The following is a 5,564-nucleotide window of genomic DNA, read 5'->3' as shown; positions in this document are numbered from 1 at the left end:
CTACATAGTGTGTTTTCACACTGCCATTGGTTGTGTCTTCTGACACATTAGATTTCAACTCTGTGCTAGAAAGTTTCAGAAACTTTAAGCTGATTCCATCATGGAAATGCCAAGCATGAAGTCTCTTGGGTGGTTACCTGTCATAAAGAGTAACATTACTCTTGTTGCCCATTTACATTGCATGCAAGAGTTGGCTATCTTACTTGCAGAAAGACATGGAGCTGTCTACATCAAAGTTCAATCAATGAATCCATCAGAAGATTTTGAAGACATTTCCACTACCCCAAAGATGATACCTTTGCTTGAGGGGGACATCGACATGAAGACTAAAGCTGCAACCAAGCAAAGTCAAAGAAAAAGTAGACCAAACAAACAATGAAGAAGAGAAGAAAGACAAGACGAAGATCTGCCATGAAGACCAAAAGACCACATCATTCAAAGCTGAAGAACCAAAGATGAGAGACAAGAAGATTTTCCATGCTGACAAAGAGAAAGCATATGCTGAAAAAGACCACAAGGGCCTATCGGTCCTTGTCTCTCATTTTCTGTTTTAAAAGCATTGTACCTGCCTTAATGTTCCTTTCATAAGCTTGTAAAAACTCCTCATGTAGCCTTGTACTACAGCCTCTGTACACTTTGTGAGGTCCCTATTACAGCCTCTGGATGTCCACCATGTTTATGGTACCCACACTTAGCCTTTTCTGCGAGCCTCTGGTGTTTTGCCATGTTTGTGCTATGCCCACACTTTTCAGGTGTTGCTCTCACTAAAGCCTCTACACACTTTGTACTTTCAGGTTGTGATTAAGGAGGGGTGTTGAGAATCTGCCAATCACACCCTATGTATGCCCCTTTGTATGGAACAACTAGGCTAAGAAGATGCAGTTCATTCTAGGAAGAGAGACAGATTCCATGGGCATAGTGATGTAGTGTGCTACCAAGAAATCCTATATAATGATGTACTTGACTATCACTTTCATATGATGATAATGCAATAGTACTTGTCTCTTTCTATCAAGTGTCTGTGTCATTGTCAGTACTACATAAGAATGTCTTTATGAGTCCAAGTCTCAATCTTGGAACCTAATTCACTTGTGTAATAACAGCTGTCTTCTTTGTCAATGTCATCATGAGTTCTCTCTTCATCTTGCATCCTCCATAGCTTCTGCAGTTTGCCATGCTCTAGATCCCGCATCTTTAACAGAATGTCCTCTCTCTCTTTTTGCTTGACATTCATAAGCGGCACTAACAGGTTATCAGAGTATCCACATTCGAAAAATCTCTTAATGAAGAGATTTTTCAAGCCATTGAAATCGACATGCTTCATAGCATCCAGAATTATGTACCAGGTTCGACCCCATCCAAAGGCTTGCGAGCATTGAGGAGGATTAGCGAGGCCATTGGCTTTGCAAACCTGCTCAAATTGCTCCTTGAAGCTGTATGGGTCATCGGTAGCTTGGTATTTGTCTAGATTCTTCGCTACCACAAGGATTTTCGATTGACTCTTAGAGCCTTGGTTGACTCCCAACCTCGTCAGTAGCGATGTTGCCAATGCTGTAATGCTTTGTTTTGCGGCTGTGCTATCTAGCAGCTACTTTATCAAGAGCTCGCTTAGTGTGAGATCTCCTTCCAGTGCTCTCTCGCTCTCTGATCGATTCCTACTCACTAAGGCTAGCACTCTCTAGATCTCTCGCATTTCTAAGCTCTGATGGAAGTTCTTGGTTTGCAAATCCTAGTTATATGCAGCCAGGCCTTATAGAGCCATGTGGGCTAGTTTTCTCTCTTCCTCTATGTCTGCTATGATATCCTCTACCGGCCTACCGTGGTGTTCTAGATGGGTTTGAGCATCGTATTTGTTCACTAAATGTTGGACAACCTCAGGAAAGTCTCCTAGGTTAAGCTCCTCATTGCCTCTACGGCCTAAGCTGTCTTCCATATCTAGGACTTCCTGTTCTGCCAAGTTGTCGATCAAGTTGATAAGGTCGGGCAGATCCACTTCCATGGTATTTTTTGTCCTTGTTGCATTCAAATTTTTGGCCATGTTCTTGTCAAGAATCACGTGATGGGGGAATTTGCTTGAGTTGTTGTGCCAAACACCCATTGTATACACAAGAGGAAGCTCACTCAAGAACACAAGAAGAGAGATGGAGGCCAAAACATTTTCTTGCTGATTTTTCTTCTTCTTCCACACACTATACAATGTACACAAAGTATAGATAAGATACAACATAAAGGAAAGTGGCCTTCTAAGTCAAACAGTGCATAACCAACTACACTAATCTATTGACATTATTTCTTTGCCAACTGTAGGTAGGTGTAATAAACTAAATATAATAAGTGATAAGTCAGTGGTCATGTGAGTATCATAATGACCACCAACGTGCTAAGTGTAGACATGCAGACTCATCTAGCCAGGCAGTCCATCATCAACATCCGCGTGTGTTGAGCTTGACATCTCAACCCTCCCCCTCAAGCTCAATTCTATCTCTGCAACTCCAAGTAAGCTTCGAAACTTTCGAAGCTTCTTTGCACCCAATGCCTTTGTGAAAATATCAGCTATTTGATCTTGTGTGCTGACATATACCAAGTCAATCTCTCCTGCAAGTACCTTCTCTCTCACAAAGTGGTAGTGCACCTCAATGTGTTGTCCTAGCATGGAACATTGGATTCCTAGCTAGCTGTATGCTGCTCATGTTGTCACAATGAATGACAACTGGACCATCTCCCTGCACATCCAAATCACCTAATAAATTTTGCAGCCATACCACCTCACATGTTGCCATAGCAGCACCTCTATACTCAGCCTCTGTACTCAATAAAGCAACTATAGATTGCTTTTTGGTGCTCCATGTAACTGATGCACTACCAAGGAAAAACATGAATCCACTTGTAGATCTTCTATCTGACATGCTACCATTCCAATCTGCACTTGTGTATCCAAAGACATGTACGTCCTTACCTGCCTCATAAAAAAGTCCATAATGTAAAGTGGACTTCACATACCTCAATATACATCTAACTGCATCCAAATGAGGCTTTTAGGCATCTACATAAACTGACTGACAAGGCCAACATCATAGCTCAAGTTTGGCCTTGTGATAGTCATGTAAATCATCAAACTCTCTACTATCCTCCTAAACATAGTAGGGTCTTCTATCTCATCCCCAATGTAAGCACTCAACGTCACATTTTGCTCCAATGGTACTAAAAGAGACTTACATGTTGTCATATTATACTTGCATAACATATCCAAGCCATGCTGCCTTTGGGATAGCCATATACCATCATCACATCTGATCACCTCAATACCAAGAAAGTATCTCAGCTCACCCAAATCTTTCATCTCAAACTTCTTCTTTAAGAAGTCCTTAACTTCAGCAATCCCATTGTCATTGTCACCTGTAATAATCAAGTCATCCACATAGATGACTATGATAACCAAACCTGCATCTCCCTTTCTCACATAAAGTGAGTGATCAGTATCAGAAATACAAAATCCAATATTGACAAGATACTCTTCAATCTTGTCAGACCATGCTCTAGGTGCTTGCTTCAGCCCATAGAGTGCCTTCTTTAACCTGCACACATATGTGGGATGCTCTAAATCCTCATAACCTACTGGCTACTCTATATACACTTCTTCTTGCAATTCACCATGCAAGAAGGCATTCTTAACATCCATTTGCTGCAAACTCCAACCTTTGGCTACTGCCAAGGCAATCACACACCTAATAGTTGCCATCCTAGCAACTGGACTGAATGTCTCTTCATAATCTATGCCATATGTTTGAGCATAGCCTTTTGCAACCAGCCTAGCCTTATACCTGCTAACTAAACCATCTGCATTATGCTTGACTTTGTAAACCCACTTACATCCAATAGCTTTCTTACCCTTAGGTAAGGGTACCAAAACCCAAGTCTTATTGGCTTCTAATGCAGCCATCTCCTCATCCATTGTTGCATCCCAATGAGCATGACCAACAGCATCCTCAAAACAAGTGGGCTTAGCATCCTCAACTAGTTTCACCATATAAGCATAATGGTGAGCTGCATAACCTTCAAAACCAAATCTTTTAATAGGGTATCTGACCCTGCTAGATTTGTGTACCATCGGATCACTCAATGGAGCCTTTACATTACTATGAGCTCTCTGTACAGCTAGTGTCCTGGCTAAAGGAATACCAAGCTCATCATCCAAACTCTCTGAACCAATGGAATCTTTGTCAAATTCCAAATGACTGGTAGATGCATCATTACCATCTAGCACTTTCTTCTTTCCTTTGTCCTTCCCTGCAACACTTACAGATCCACCTGAAGATGTGGGGCTACTCCTTAGTCTCCTAAACTAAGGGCTCATTGTAGGTATAGTACCAAATGATGTTTCTGGTCCACTAAGACTCTATGATTCTTGTTTTTCTTTCTGTAGATAACTGTCATGATCATTATGATCATCTAATACCTCACCAGCAGGTGCATACCAACTACCCATCTCATCGAAGATAACATCCCTGCTCACTATGAATTCACTTGTGACAGGGTTATAACATCAATACCCTTTCTGCTCTAAAGAGTACCCAATAAAAATACATTTTTTAGCCTTTAGATCAAGCTTCTTCTGTAGCTCATCTGGCACATCAACATATGGAACACATCCAAATACCTTCAAGTGCGATGGCTTCTTGCCAGTAAAGCACTCTTCAGGAGTCATCCCATCAATTTCAACTGTGGGAGTTCTGTTCATAATGTAGACAATAGTATGGATAGCCTCATGCCAAAAATATTTGGGCATATTCTTTTCATCCATTAATGCCCGTGCGACTTCTGCAATATGCCTATTTTTTCTTTCTGTAACCCCATTTTGTTGTGAGATATACCTACAAGTAAATTGCCTCTTTATCCCATGAGTCCTCAAGAAGCCAATAAACTCATTAGAGAGGTACTCTCCCCCTCCATCTAATCTCAAGCACTTCACTTTTAAGCATGTTTCTATTTCAACAACTGCCTTAAAAGATTTGAAGTGCTCAAACACATCACTCTTTTCCTTCATGAAGTATACCCATAACTTCCTTGAACAGTCATCTAGTGTGGGGGTCACCCTTCTCATTAGTTGGGTCATCAAATTCCCAGGTTTTCCTTCTCAGGCTGTGTCCAATTTACTAGTGTCCAATTCTGGGGATCGAATAGGTTTGGGTCTGATTATCACAATCAAAAAGGGTATGTCCGATTGGATAGCTGGAGTTGGTCCGATTCTTATGGTTTGATTTTCATGCATTCGATTCTGGGAGTCAGGTCCTAGGAATCGGATGTCCAATTTGATAGGTGTCCAATTCTGGATGGTCCGATTATGGAATCAAACAAGATGCATTGGTCCGACTCTGTGGTATGGAGATCATCACAATCGAATGGTCCAATTCCAAGTGGTCCGATTATGGGTTGGTCCAATTTTTGCACGTCCAATTTTCGCGCATCCAATTCCGGGATGTCCGATTATGGGATGTCCAATTTTTAAAATCAGACAGGCTTTGTCCGATTTTGTGAGTTGGACTGTTCGAGTCCAATTCTAGGAG

The sequence above is a fragment of the Lygodium microphyllum genome, chromosome 26, assembly GCF_053477565.2.
Source record: "Lygodium microphyllum isolate KBCC chromosome 26, Lygodium_microphyllum_v1.1.10, whole genome shotgun sequence".
Taxonomy (NCBI): domain Eukaryota; kingdom Viridiplantae; phylum Streptophyta; class Polypodiopsida; order Schizaeales; family Lygodiaceae; genus Lygodium; species Lygodium microphyllum.
Note: the sequence above shows the minus strand (reverse complement) of the source record.